The sequence below is a fragment of the Apium graveolens genome, chromosome 4 (genome assembly GCF_009905375.1).
Source record: "Apium graveolens cultivar Ventura chromosome 4, ASM990537v1, whole genome shotgun sequence".
NCBI lineage: Eukaryota > Viridiplantae > Streptophyta > Magnoliopsida > Apiales > Apiaceae > Apium > Apium graveolens.
In genome coordinates this window covers 234259382-234274749 of record NC_133650.1, presented here as the reverse complement: position 1 = coordinate 234274749, position 15368 = coordinate 234259382, and the positions used below count along the sequence as shown (strand labels likewise).

General features: G+C 38.4%; 1 non-coding gene across 1 annotated transcript; it reads right to left on the bottom strand.

Moving 5' to 3' along the window:
• Positions 1-10211: 10211 nt before the first annotated feature.
• LOC141722131 (small nucleolar RNA R71) lies at positions 10212-10318 on the bottom strand. Its single transcript, XR_012575160.1, has one exon. It is a non-coding gene; the product is annotated as a small nucleolar RNA R71 (small nucleolar RNA).
• Between the last annotated feature and the right edge of the window lie 5050 nt (positions 10319-15368).

The window sequence follows — 15368 nt, the reverse complement described above, 5'->3', positions numbered from 1 at the left end:
TCATAAAGTTGTCCTTATTGACCTTGATCACTCTTATGAAATTGATTGTCTTGTCCAGGGCCTTTTTATGTGTGAAGTGATTGTTGTTGAGAGAAGCTTTTAAGGCTTTGAGTAGTTCTTCAAACTCTCTGCTCAGACTAGGTCCTTCAGCAGACCTAATAAGTCTCTCCATGTCAAGATCAACTTCTTTAGATTTCTTTTCAGCCCCTGGAATTGCTGTTGAGATGACCTAGATCGCATCAACCTAGCCTCTATCTCCCCCTTAGTCTTGTGGACAGGCATTAGGAGGGGAGTAGGAATTTCAGGCCTTACTTGTTCAGGTAGAGAAGGTAGTGGTATGTTGAGTTTACCTATAATAGCTCCCAAAGCTATAGAATTCTGCATTTGAAGATGCTTATGGGAGTTCACCAGGGTTTGGATATCTGTTTGTTGGCTCTTGACAAGAGATGTCAAGGCCTGAACTTGTGCAGTGAGAGAGGAGTTGGAATCTTGCAATGCTGTGACTTGACCCTGTAGAGACTGAATTTGCAGATTTGTTGAAGTGGATCCAGGCTGATAAGAGCTGCTAGATGTGCCAAAGTGTTCTTCTACAGCCTCTTTGATCCCTTCCATTAGCAAAGCTGAAGGCTTATATCTGCTCTGGTGAAGTAGATCCAGCTGGACCTTGGTCTCATTTGAGTGAGTAATTTGTTGTTGGATCACTGTATGGAGATTGGTGAAAGATAGTTTGAGGTTTTTGACTTCCTTCTCAATAGAGGCAAGATCCATCCTAGCCATTTGCTCAGAAAAATGCTCGAATTTAGAAGAGATCTTCTCTTGAGAAGGTATGATCTTGTCCATTTTCTCATTCACCAGTTTCCTGATTCTGTCTTCATGGCTAGTGAGCTTGATTTCAAGAGCCTTACCAAACAGATGAAATGCTTTGAGCTGAGCTTTGTATACATTTGTAATGGCATCATAGACAGCTTCTGGACTCAAGTCTTTTGCATTGCTGCTCAGAATAGTAACATACTCTTCTTTGAATCTGGCCAGAACTTGATTCATCTCCAAGGCAAAGTCATCAGACAGCCATGCATCCACATTCCCATCTGGCTCAGCATCATTGACAATTTTCTCCTTTTGCTCCTCAACCTCTTTATTGTAAGCAAGCATGATAGCTTGATAGTCCTGGTTGCTCATATTTGAAGTCAGGAGATGTTGTGAGATGTTGGCCACTCCAAATATATCCTCTAGTAGTAGATCATCTACAGAAGTTGGTTGAGAAGCAGATTCTTGTAGCCATTGAGAGAGTATGTGAGGTTGTGAGGTGGATGGTTCATCAGAAACACCTGTGACTGGGGTCACAGTTTGACTCACAGATTGCTCTGTGGTTTTGATAGTGTGTGATTCTCCACTTGTGGTGGGAACCTCCAATTGAATTGGAGGGGATTTGAATGGGTTACTGTCATGTACACCAGCCTCAAACCCTTGTGTGTCTTGCAACACAATGGCACTTAAGTGTGTTATGCTTGCTTCCCCTATGACAGGATCATGGGCAATTGTACTCCTAGCTTCAACTGTGAAGACAATATCTGCTAGGGTTGTAAGGGGAGTTGTCCCTACATGAGGAGCCTCTAATTGAATTGGAGAGGATTTAGATAGCTCCCCCTCAGGAGTACTACCCTCAAACCTTTCAGTCTATGAAGATTGTTTTGCATATGAAGGTGCATTAGAGGTATCGATGGGGTCTTCATTAAAAACTGATGAATCCCCCATGTTTGTGATGGTGTCATCAAGGTCTACCCCAGCATGTAGCCTCTCACCATCTGAATGGAGTGTCTGGGTGGTGAGCAAAGCTTCTTGAGCTAAGTCACTTAATTTTTGTTGCACTTGAGAAGTGGATTCAAGTGGAGTTGGAATAGAAGAAATATTAGTTATAAGAATTTGTTGCTCAGTTGTGAGTGTTGGCAGCTCCCCCTGAATAGATGAGGGAGCTTCAAGTGATGTGTTCTCAGAGTGTGTGTCTTCCTTGTTCCTCCTACCATACACTTGAATTGCTTCTTGTGCTGGCTGTGCAGACTCACTCTTGGTTGTTTTTACAACTACATCCTATTGGGAGGATGTAGAGGAGGGTAGAGTGGTCAGCTCAGTTTGTTTACTCCTTTTGGATCTTTTGACCAAAGGTGTCTCTCTTTCAGCTTTCTCCTCACCACTCTCAGTTATCACAGCTAGGTTTATCCTCTTTCTCTTCTTTTTACTGACCTCGCCCTTTTGAGAAGATGAGGTAGTTGGTTTCCTAGCTTCTAAAGGTTGTGAAAGAATGGTTGCAGCTTGGGAAGATCCATATTGGTGTTCTTGTGCTTGTACTTCCACAGGTTCAGGAATCATAGTTGTGCTGGATTGTGCAATAGATCTCATGTCAGGCATAGGATAAGGATAAGTCCTAAACCTCTCCAACATAAATAGAGTGATTTTCAGACTTACATTGACCTTATTCTTTGTAGTAAGTGAGCCAAATATTATTTTGGACACTTGCTTACAATTGCCTAACTTAGTACTATCTATACCATTCAGTAGGTGTATGTCTGCTACTTTATTATTTAAAGTGGACATAATAAATTTAGGGAAGAAAATTTCCTTACCTCTAGATGACAGGGGCATAGTTAGTCTGGTTGCAAGTTCTTACAGGATCAGCAGACCAACATTCATGTGTTTGTTGTGGGCAATTGAATACACCAGCTTTTGTACCACACTTGAAATATTGTCATATCTTGTCTTCCTTCATGTAAAGGCTCTCACGACTGAATCAAAAATGAATGACCACTCCTTCCTTAGATTAGTTCTGTTTAGGCTTGATAAGTTGATTCTTCCACCATAGTTGATGAAGTCCAGAAACTCAATCAGCTCATAAGGAGTTGGCACTTCCACCAGATTTGTAGTAGGCAGCCCCAAAGCTATGTTCACATCCTGCTCATTAAACTCAATTTGTTAACCTCCAACTGAGCAAGTCACTACCAAGGATTTAGAATCATCATGTATCACAGTCCTCACCACAGCTGTAGTCCAAAAGGCATGTAACACATCCAGGTACAACACTGGATTAACAGTCAAGGCTCCTGCAATGTAAGATTCAGACGGAAATTTCACAAACCCCTTGAAACTGTCAGGGGCTTGGTAAGCATCAGTGAAAGCCAAGAAGTTTGTTCCACTCTCTGGGATAGTTTCTCTAATAGTGTTTTGTGCCATTGTAGTTTAGTAAGAGTGAATGGGTAAGAAGAATTTTTGAGAAAGGAGTAGAAACGAGTGAGAAATGGGTTTTTTTGCTTGAAAGGCTAGGTTAATTTAGATCTCGAAGTTGTAAGTATGTGAATGTATCGAGAAGTCTGGGTATTTATAGTAAAAGTAAATGACTTGTCGAGATCTCAAAAATAGACGTTTGGAGTTTGTCTATCGAGAAGTCATTTTAAATTACTCTTTCAGAGAACTCAAAATTAACTTATCGAGATGTCAAATAAATACTCAGTTTGTCCAAGAGGTGGACTGAATTAATTCCAACTTTCATTTGAATAAATTCAAAATTAAATTAGAATGAATTTTCCAAAAGTATTTTACCAAAATAATTTAATAATTAAATTATCTCAGTTCTGAGTTATTTATAAGTCAAAAAATTCACTTGTAGAGAACTCTGTGAATTAATACTACTAGAGAACTCTACAAAGACTTATCGGTAAGTCATATTAAGCCTATCGAGAAGTCAGTATTTGACTTATCGAGGACCCACTCGAGAAGTCCTAAAATGACTTGTCGAGAAGTCAATTTGACTTATCGAGGACTCAGTTCTCTATATACTTTTGGTTTATGTAATTCTGCCTTGTGTTAATTTTACATATTAAGAATGTAAATTAACAACTGAGCAGTTTACTTAAAATTTGAAAAATTCCAAGTTGAATTTGAATTTGAGAAATAAATATGCAGAGATTTGTGAAATATTTATAATTCATATTTCAGTTAATTTCCAATTTAATCAAATTAATTTTGATTTACTGGAGATTAATCTGCTGCAAAACATCAGTTGAGTTATTGCCTTAGGATGAAGAGTTAAGCATTCCAATTTCACCTATTAATCTATTGAAAGTTGTTTCATCCAAAGGTTCAGTAAAAATGTCAGCTAATTATTTTTCTGTTGATACAATATTCAGCTTTAGATGTAGAAGTTGATACAGTTTGTTGTTCCTTGCTATACCATATACAATACTTTATCCAAGAAATTGACAGCTTCCACTAGAACTCTTTCTGTCAATCCTGCATCCAGCAAAATCTGCATCTGTGTAACCAACAGCTTCAAAACTAGTTCCCTTAGGATACTATAATCCCAAGTTTGGAGTTTCCTTCAAGTATCTGAAAATATTCTTTCTCCCCCTGAGTTTGTGCAATTAAATTCAGGTGTATGAGATGAGCTTCCATTTTCATGATTTTCCTGTTGGGTAGTTTCTTCATTTTTCTTTTCTGACAGACTACACGAACTTCAACTTGAGCAAACTCCAGATTAGGCATGTCTCTTACTAACTCCTTTTTGATAAGATGTTAATTTCCTTGAAATTCAAGTGAGGCAGATTTTTATACCATAGCTTGTTTACTTCTTCTGATGCCTTGGTGTAGAAGCAACAAACACCATCCTTATTTATTGGGTCAAAATCTGTAACAAACAAGCTTCCTTTCTTTGCTCCTTTCAGAGCAGCTTCACCACTTTTCTTGCTGATAACAGTGCATTCTTCTTTATTGAATAAGACTTAAGGCCTTTGTCTGCAAATTTGCTAACTCTGAGAAGATTCACTTCAAGACCAGCTAGCAGTGCTACATCATCAACGATAATATTTTCAGAAACAATCTTGCCATATCCCATTATGAATCATTTGCTGTTATCTCCAAAGGTCACCAAAGGGCCAGCTTTCTCCTCAAACTGTGATAGCAGGGCTTTATCACTTGTCATATGCCTGGAACATCCACTGTCTATGATCAAGATGACTCTCTACACTATGCCCTGCACACAATGAGTCTTAAGTGTGTTTGGAAACCCAAGCAGTGTTGGGTAGTTTCTTCTTAGTAACTTGTTCAACAGAGGTAGAATGAATTGTTTTAGAAAAAATAGAATTCAGTGACTGTTATGCATGTTTTCCTTTTGATGTGGACTCATTTCTTGTATATTTAAGGTCTACTCTCAGTTTGTGGCAACTCTTCATTACTTTCAAGTTGCAAGGACTGCAGTCAAACTTGTCACAAAATGAATAGTGATCATTCGAATCTGCTTCATTATATTTGCAAGTTCCTTCAGTTGGCTTGCTAACAACCTTTTTAACAAAGGTGAGTTAGATGATTTGCAGAGCCATATTTTTCACACTTCTTTCTAGGAGCATTTGCAACATAAGCAAAATTATTGCTTTTATTTATCCCTATTTTCCCATTTCTATTTTTCCTTTTCTTTCTTGCATCTTCAGTTTTGGTTTCTTTAACAGGAGTTTTGGGACTTTGTTTGTTCATGAGCTTCTCTTCAGTATTGGAAGACTGAACTGATTCTTCAGTTTTCTTCTCTTTATCTTCATCATCAATTTCTTGCTTGATAATAAATTCTTCTTCACTGAAGTTGACTTCACATGCTTTGAATATAGGTGCATTAACCTCTTTCAAAGAGGTTGGAGCATTCTCAGTTTTCTTTGCTTTCCCTTTGTCACCAACAGTCTTCTTTTTGTCATTCATGGCATCATAGTCAAGGCCAATAGCAATGTTTGCACATGGCTTATTCTTCTCATGATACTGTTAGACCAGTTCAGATGCATTTCTGAAAGATTTCATCTTCATTTCATTATTTTCCATCTTCTCCCTTAGCACTGCTTCAATTTCATTTGCACACTTGAGCTTGTTCTTTAGATAAGCATTTTCTTATTTTAAAGCTTCAAGCTCCACCAACAATAATTCAGTTTCTTGCTTCTCACTTTCAAACTTCTCATTTATCTTTGTTAATCTGCTAACTTCTTTATTAGCAGCAACTATGCTTGTGTGAATGTGAAACATTTCTGTGCTCATCTTTTCAACAGTTTCCTTATATTGATTCATATTTAAATCAATAGTGGTAAGAGTTGGCGTCTATGATTTAGATGAGGATGATTCTCCTTGCTCCAGGGCCATGAGTGCATAATTACCAAATTCTTCATCTTCATCATTCTCAAAGTCATCCCAACTTTTACCATCTGCAATATAAGCTTTACTTTGTTGTTTCCTTAGAAGAGCTTCATACTTTATTTCAAGTTCAAGATAAGCCTTGTCTTTCTTTGCTTTCTTGGGTTTCCTGCATTCTGTAGCAAAGTGGCCTAGTTCATCACAATTGAAGCATCTTATATTGGATTTGTCAATAGATCCAGTTTTGTAGCCATTCTTGCTATCAGAATTATACTTTCCTTTTTTCTTCCAGCTGTTGTCTTTGTCGAAGGACTGTCCTTTATTCTTGAAGTATCTTGGCTTCTTTACTCTAATATTAGAGAATTTCCTAGCTAAATAGGCCATTGACTGATCTAGCTCATCCAGTTCTTCAAGAGTATAGAACTCATCCTTTTAATTCCAGAATGACTTGCTCATGTGAATCATTTGTTCTTTGCTCACTTGTTGAGACAACTGGAGTTTGAGATCTTGGTTCATCATTAGATTTTTGGCTTTCATTTACAATTAAATCACTTGACCCATCCACAACATGTCCTTGACCATATCTCAGTGATTGCCTTTGAATCATCTCTAGTTCATATGTTTTGAGAATTCCATATAGAACTTCCAGAGTTATTCTGCTCAAGTCTCTCCCTTCCCTGACTGCTGAGATTTTCTGTTCCAAATGATCAGGGAGAGTAAGCAAGAACTTCAAGTTCACTTCTTCAGCTTCATAATATTTGTCATGAAGCTGCAAAACATTTATCAGCTTGTTAAACCTTTCAAACACATCAGTAATACTTTCCTTTGGCTTTGCCATAAAACCCTTATACTGTGAAATCAGTATTCTTCTTTGGTTTGACCTAACTTCTTCAGTTCCTTCACAGAGTATCTCAATCTTTTCCCATATTTTTTTGGCAGTGTCACAGTTGACAATGTTGTTGTACATCACATTGTCAAGTGACTCAATCAATATTAATTGCAAGCTACTATCCAGGGAGACTTTCTCCTTTTCAGGGTTAGAATACTCAGAAGGATCTTTTGGAGAAAAATGAGCTGGGATAACCATGTCTCCATCTGTAGATTCCTCAACTCTAACCATAGGAATGAAATGTCCATTCTTGAGGATCTGAATGTAGAGTGGATTGGCCATCTTGATGAACAACATCATTTTCTTTTTCCAAAGAGTGTAGTTAGCTTTGTCAAAGGTTGGAATTTTGATGCTACTGATTTTCTGTGTATTCATTCTTCCAAGATCTTGAATCTGTTTACTTTCAGATTTTGCTCTGATACCACTTGTTAGGAAATGAATAACACACAAAAGAGGGGGGGGGTGAATGTGTTTTACTATTTTTGAGCTTTTCTTGAATGTTTATGGTTGAACAAAGTAAATTAATTCTTGTAGTGAAATGTGTTCATGCAGAATTTAAACTTGCAGAAAAATAAAGAACACAAATCTTCAAAACTCACTTAATTTTATATTAAAATTAAGACTGTTTTGCTACAAAATTTCTAGGCTCCTTGTTGATAAAGAGCTTAGCTTCTCCTTGAGAGTGTTACAAGAAATTTGATCTAAATTGTTACAACTGACTAAGGACCAGTGTTAACTTTATAACTCAGTTAACTGCTGGTTTACACAGTGTGTAATAAGACATGCTATTAGTTTTTCTAAACTGTCACTTGTCATTTCTATTTATAGAAAAGCAGATCTTCCATTTCTGGCTTAGCATATCTTTAGCATCCCGTGTTCACTTAGTCTTCCTTTGTCAGTTAATCTTTATCATTGATCTTGCACATTCTTCAAGCTGCTTTTTGTAGACTTGTCAATCCAGCTGTTGGATTGTTTGTTGATTGTTTATCTTGGATATTGAACTGATCTGCAACCTTGTACTTTGAGATTGTACATCGAGATCTCCAGTTTAGGTCTATAGAACACTTGACATCTCGATAAGTATATTGGCTTATCGAGATCTCTAGTACTCTATATTTAGTTTAGCTTGTAGAGGTCTTCAGTTCTCTATAAGAGAATTTTGGCTTGTCGAGATCTCTAGTCTTCAAATCTTCACTTTGACTTATCGATAACTCTGATAAGTGGCATTTTATACCACTTAGAACGTCTTAAAATGGCTTAAATTGGTGTCTTGAAATCAAGTATTTTGTGTATTTGATGCGTTTTTCTAATGTTCATGTATTTCAGGGTATTAGTTGCATTTCGGGGGAGGAATCATCAAGAATAAGCCTTGGCATGTGTTCACCATTGCGAGAGGAAAGGAACGGGCAGATTACGGCAAAGAAACGGAGCAAACTTGGTTTTTTTCCAGTGGAGGCCTGCGCGCCCGCGCAGCTATGCTGAGCGGCCGCGCAGGGTCGGGAATTTTGCTAAATTATTTTAGACTTCTACTTCTGTTTGGCTTCCAACTTCTATATAATCTGAGTTTTATGGGACTATTATATAAGTAGATTTGAGACGTTTTCACAGGGGGATTTTTAAGAAGAAGAAGATTGTGTTTTGCGCAAGAAGGGAAGATTGGGATACCAAGGAGAAGACCTAGAAGCACAGAACAACTCCGAAAAAGAAGATCTTGTTTTCAACTTGTGATTTTTTGAATTAGTTGTAACTTTGGATGCTCGTTTTCGTTCTTGTTGAACCTAGATCTCGTTTATTCGTACTTTGATTATTATTTAGTTTATTAAGACCTTGTTTATACCATGCTTTCATTGGAACCCATGGTGACGATGAGTTCGATTATGGGCTAATCGTTGTCATGGGATTCTAGCGGATTTACTTATGGATTTCAATAGTTAATTGTTTCGATATCTTGGTGTGTGGTGATTGTATGATATCCTAGTATTGGTTGTGCTTATTCGTTTTATGTGCGTAGCTAACATATAAGATAGCGTGTTAATCTCTATTGAAGCGACAGTGAATATAGAGGTTTAGAACTTGCCATGCTAGCATAGGTTCATGTATGTGTATGCATGATTCGTAGGTAACTCTAACCGTTTTACTTGCCCTATGTAATCAAGATAGATAACTTGTGCTTAAACTGTTATGTTGTCAAATTCTATAGACATATAGGGTCTCAATATAATTGGTGCCTATTCAGCTTCTATCTCTTTTGTGGATGTCTGGTAGAATGGTACTCGTGCAACAAAAGTTGGTGTTTATCAGTTTCATGTTATCTGATTAGTGTCCTCACCATCACATGCTAAGGTTAAGAACGAGAAGGCTATTGAATGAAGTATTTAATGAAGTTAGGATCCCATGTTTATCATATATATTAATTTAACCTCAATTCTCTTAGTTAATGTTATTTAGTATAATCTCTTAGTTTAATAAAAACCCAATTTGTTATTTGTCTTAGCATTGAGTGATAACCATACATTGTTGCATAGGTGCATAAATTGAACTTAACCTAAACCAGTCTCTGTGGGAACGAATCTGATTTATATCTTATACTACTTGCGAACGCGTATACTTGCATGAATATTAGCGCGTGTTTTCGCCCTAACAAGTTTTTGGCGCCGCTGCCGGGGACTCAGAGTTAATTTTTAGTTTATGTGCTTGTCATCAGTGGCCGTTAAAGTTCACTGACTCGGATTCTTTTACTTTCACGGTTTATTTGTTTGTTTTTCAGGTACTCATTACAATGGGAGATCCAGCAGCACGAACGAAAGCCTTGATGGATTTTTCTCAACCCAAGATCAATGACATTCAATCTAGCATTGTCCGGCCAGCTATCACAGCTAATACCTTTGAGATCAAGCCTGGCATAATTCAATGGGTACAGACTTCAGTCCAGTTTGGGGGTTCTCCAACGGAAGATCCCAATACACATATTAGGGATTTCATCGAAATATGCGACACCTTCAAGTTCAACGTTGTTTCTGAAGATGCTGTGAAGCTGAGACTGTTCCCATTCTCTCTGAAGGACAAGGCTAAGAGCTGGTTACACTCTCTACCAGCTGGTTCGATTACTAGTTGGGAAGATCTTGCTCAGAAGTTTCTTACTAAATTCTTCCCTATGGCGAAGACAGCTGCACTCAGGAATGCTATTACTCAATTTGCGCAGCAAACGGGAGAATCGCTAAGTGAAGCTTGGGAGCGCTATAAGGAGATGCTTAGGAAGTGTCCTCATCATGGAATTCCTGATTGGATGATAATCACTTGTTTTTACAATGGGTTGGGAGCACAGTCCAGACCCATGCTCGGTGCAGCATCAGGCGGAGCATTATGGGCAAAGAGCTATAAGGAAGCTTATGATCTAATTGAACTGATGGCTGCTAATGAATATCAGTGTCCAACCCAGAGATATCCACAGGGCAAGGTAGCAGGAGTTCTTGAATTAGATACAGCTACGGCTATCACTGCTCAACTAAAGGCGTTGTCTATGAAGATCGATTCTCTGGCTAACTATGGTGTTAAGCAGATAATTAGTGTTTGTGAGCTGTGTGCAGGTCCGCATGTGACAGAGCAATGCGCTATATCTAGCGACTCAGCTCAGTTTGTGAGCAACTTTCAGAGATCGCAACAACCAGTTCCAGACACTTATCATCCTGACAACTGGAATCATCCTAACTTCAGCTGGAGCAACAATCAGAATGTGATGCAACAGCCGTTCCATCCGTTTGGAAATAAGCTGTTCAACTCTCTTGGTTTTCAGCAACAACTTCAACTTCAACAACAAACTCATGATGCAGGTCTATCTTCGAATGAAAAATTTGAATTAGAGGAGTTGAGGCTTATGTGCAAAAACCAGGCTCTTATATGCCAAAGTCAGGCTGTTTCTATCCAGAATCTGGAGAACCAAATAGGGCAAATTGCTAATGCCTTATTGAATCGACCACCAGGAACGCTTCCTAGTGATACAGAAGCCAATCCAGGAAAGAGGGAAGTTGAAGAACATGTGAACACCATCACCTTAAGGTCTGGAAAGGTCGCAAGCCCCCAAATTCAGCAAGACGAAGAGCCTGAAAAATCTCAAGATTCAGAAAATGCAGTTGTGGCTGAAGAAGATGGGCAGAAGGGAGTAGAGGTGGAACCAAGGAAGACTACTGTGGAACACACTCCTCCTGGGGGTAATACAGGGGAGAAGCAGATCTATCCTCCACCTCCTTTTCCTAAAAGGCTGCAGAAAAAAAAGCTGGATAAGCAGTTTGAGAAGTTTCTGGAGGTGTTCAAGAAACTTCATATCAACATACCTTTCGCTGAAGCTCTTGAACAGATGCCTAGCTATGCGAGGTTTATGAAAGGTATTCTCTCTCGGAAAGTGAAGCTCGATGACTTAGAGACCGTTTCTCTAATGGAGGAATGCAGTGCTGTGCTGCAACAGAAGTTGCCTCCGAAGCTTAAAGATCCTGGAAGCTTCACTATTCCTTGCACCATCGGAAACTTGTCGTTCGACAAGTGTTTATGTGATTTAGGAGCTAGCATCAATCTGATGCCCTTATCTATCTTCAAGAAGCTTGGTCTTCCTGAGCCGAAACCAACATACATGTCATTGCAACTAGCTGACCGTTCCATCGCTTATCCACGAGGTATAGTGGAGGATGTCTTGGTCAAGGTGGATAAACTCTTCTTCCCTGCTGACTTTGTAATTCTTGATTTCGAGGAAGATAAGAAGATTCCCATTATCTTGGGAAGACCATTCTTGGCTACAGGCCGAACTATGATCGATGTGCAAAAAGGAGAGCTTACGATGAAGGTTCATGATCAGAAGGTCACTTTCAATGTGTTCAAGGAAATAAAATTACCCACAGCTAAAGAGGAGTGCTTTAAAGTAGAGCAAATTCAGGTTTTGAATGCACCTCTGTGGAAGAGGAAGTTGGATGTGCCATTCGATTCTCTTGGGTTAGCAGAGCTGAAAATTTCTCAGGATCGTCTCGAGTCGTCTATTGAAGATGCTCCTACACTTGAGCTCAACCCACTGCCAAATCACTTGAGTTATTCATTCTTAGGTGCACCCCCTGACAAGGGGTTGGGATATATCTTTGATGATGTAGAGGGTAGCCGAACGGATCCTCCAGTGCCTATAGAGGGTTCTTCTCATGTGCAGCAGATAATTGATAGGACCGGTGTTGGTGATGAGCAGTACAGGCAAGTAACTAGGCGTATGGAAGCCATGCACGATATTCACCATCATTTTGCTGCAGATTTGACACATGCTTTCGGTACTGTTGTTCGAGACACTGGTGGCGAGGTTGATTGGCCACCTGATCCTCCACCCGACGAGGGTGAATCTCCCGCTAATTAGGTATGCCTGAAATCCTTATTATTGCCTTCAATGAGGACATTGAAAATTTTAAGTATGGGGGTGGTAGTTAAGGAATATTGTGTGTGTGTCATTTAGTTGCATATTCATGATAGATTAGTTCATATAGTTGCATAATTTATGCCATATAGTTTTTTTTTTTATGAATGTCATGTAGCTCATGCATTTACCATGATCCCTTTTGCAATGATTTATCGACTGAATTGTGATATTGATGTGAGTGTAGTGATAGCATTAAAGTGATATTAAGTTGTGTAGGTTGATATGCATGCTAGAAACAATTGTAAGTCCACTAAGTCTTAGAGAATACGAAAGGGCTAGATTGTGTTATGATTTGGTTGTTTTCAAGGTCAATCTATTTATTATGTTTAGAATTCGATTATAGGTTCTTAGTGATAAAGACATGAAAAAGAAAAATTTTGGAGAAAAAAATATGGAAGTTGTTGCTAGTTGTGGCTAGGCGTCAAATGGCTAGTAGCCGGCTCGCGTATGTTGCGAGTAGTCTAGGGTTGAGCAAGATGGAGCGAAACGCACTTGCTCAGAGTTTAAAAAAAAAAATTGGCATAATTGATCAAGAGTGGGCTCTTTGGTATTCGAGTTATTAAGTTCTTAGGGGACTTTGTGCCTAGCGACCTAAGGCTTTTAGAGTCTGGGATCCGCTAACCTAACGCTCGTTACATGGATATCATTGTATAAGTCTTTTGTGGACCTCACTCATTGCACGGTCAAATAAGCATTTGAGTTGTAAATAAAAAGCACGATTCCGTAGTATGCTCCAGAGTTCTTGTAGTGTTGTATATCACTTTGTGCCTGGAATTTTTATTCTTTGTATAATCGTAGGATTGCCTTGAGGATAGTCTAGTCATAGTAATTGGTCTAGTTCCGAAGCATATCTGTTAAGCATTTGCACACACCACGTTTCTGGCTGTATGTCCGTTTGCATGAGTTTATTGATCTTTAGTTGTCTAACTGCATTCGTTGAGATGTGGCAATTTGGTTGATTAATTGTAGTAAGGGGGATCGCTGCATTTTCATATAGATTGTATTCATTCATATTTTTATTTGTTTTTGAGTCTGTGACGCTTGAGGGCAAGCATCGATTTAAGTTTGGGGGTGTGATAAGTGGCATTTTATACCACTTAGAACGTCTTAAAATGGCTTAAATTGGTGTCTTGAATCAAGTATTTTGTATATTTGATGCGTTTTTCTAGTGTTCATGTATTTCAGGGTATTAGTTGCATTTCGGGGGAGGAATCATCAAGAATAAGCATTGGCATGTGTTCACCATTGCGAGAGGAAAGGAACGGGCAGATTACGGCAAAGAAACGGAGCAAACTTGGATTTTTTCCAGTGGAGGCCTGCGCGTCCGCGCAGCTATGCTGAGCGGCCGCGCAGGGTCGGGAATTTTGCTAAATTATTTTAGACTTCTACTTCTGTTTGGCTTCCAACTTCTATGTAATCTGAGTTTTATGGGACTATTATATAAGTAGATTTGAGACGTTTTCACAGGGGGATTTTTAAGAAGAAGAAGATTGTGTTTTGCGCAAGAAGGGAAGATTGGGATACCAAGGAGAAGACCTAGAAGCACAGAACAACTCCGAAAAAGAAGATCTTGTTTTCAACTTGTGATTCTTTGAATTAGTTGTAACTTTGGATGCTCGTTTTCGTTCTTGTTGAACCTAGATCTCGTTTATTCGTACTTTGATTATTATTTAGTTTATTAAGACCTTGTTTATACCATGCTTTCATTGGAACCCATGGTGACGATGAGTTCGATTATGGGCTAATCGTTGTCATGGGATTCTAGCGGATTTACTTATGGATTCCAATAGTTAATTATTTCGATATCTTGGTGTGTGGTGATTGTATGATATCCTAGTATTGGTTGTGCTTATTCGTCTTATGTGCGTAGCTAACATATAAGATAGCGTGTTAATCTCTATTGAAGCGACAGTGAATATAGAGGTTTAGAACTTGCCATGCTAGCATAGGTTCATGTATGTGTATGCATGATTCGTAGGTAACTCTAACCGTTTTACTTGCCCTATGTAATCAAGATAGATAACTTGTGCTTAAACTGTTATGTTGTCAAATTCTATAGACATATAGGGTCTCAATATAATTGGTGCCTATTCAGCTTCTATCTCTTTTGTGGATGTCTGGTAGAATGGTACTCGTGCAACGAAAGTTGGCGTTTATCAGTTTCGTGTTATCTGATTAGTGTCCTCACCATCACATGCTAAGGTTAAGAACGAGAAGGCTATTGAATGAAGTATTTAATGAAGTTAGGATCCCATATTTATCATATATATTAATTTAACCTCAATTCTCTTAGTTAATGTTATTTAGTATAATCTCTTAGTTTAATAAAAACCCAATTTGTTATTTGTCTTAGCATTGAGAGATAACCATACATTGTTGCATAGGTGCATAAATTTAACTTAACCTAAACCAGTCTCTGTGGGAACGAATCTGATTTATATCTTATACTACTTGCGAATGCGTATACTTGCGTGAATATTAGCGCGTGTTTTCGCCCTAACAAACTCTTAGTTCTTTAGTGGCTTCTTGACTTGTCGATTTCTCAGAGTTCTCTAGTCAAATTAACTTGTCGAAATCTCAGAGTGCTCTAGTGAATTTTAACTTGTCGATATCTCTGAGTTCTCTAGTGAATTTTGACTTATCGATATCTCTGAGTTTTCTAATGGAACTTGACTTATCGATAACTCAGAGTTCTCTAATGAATGTAGACTTGTCGATAACTCTGAGTTCTCTAGTGAAGAAATGACTTGTCGATATCTCCAATATTCATGTCTTCAATTTAGCTTTTCGATATCTTTCTGAGTTCTCTAGTAGCTTTCCTGACTTCTCGATAAGCCATTCTGGAATTCTCGAATGACTTATCTATAACATTAAATATGTGAC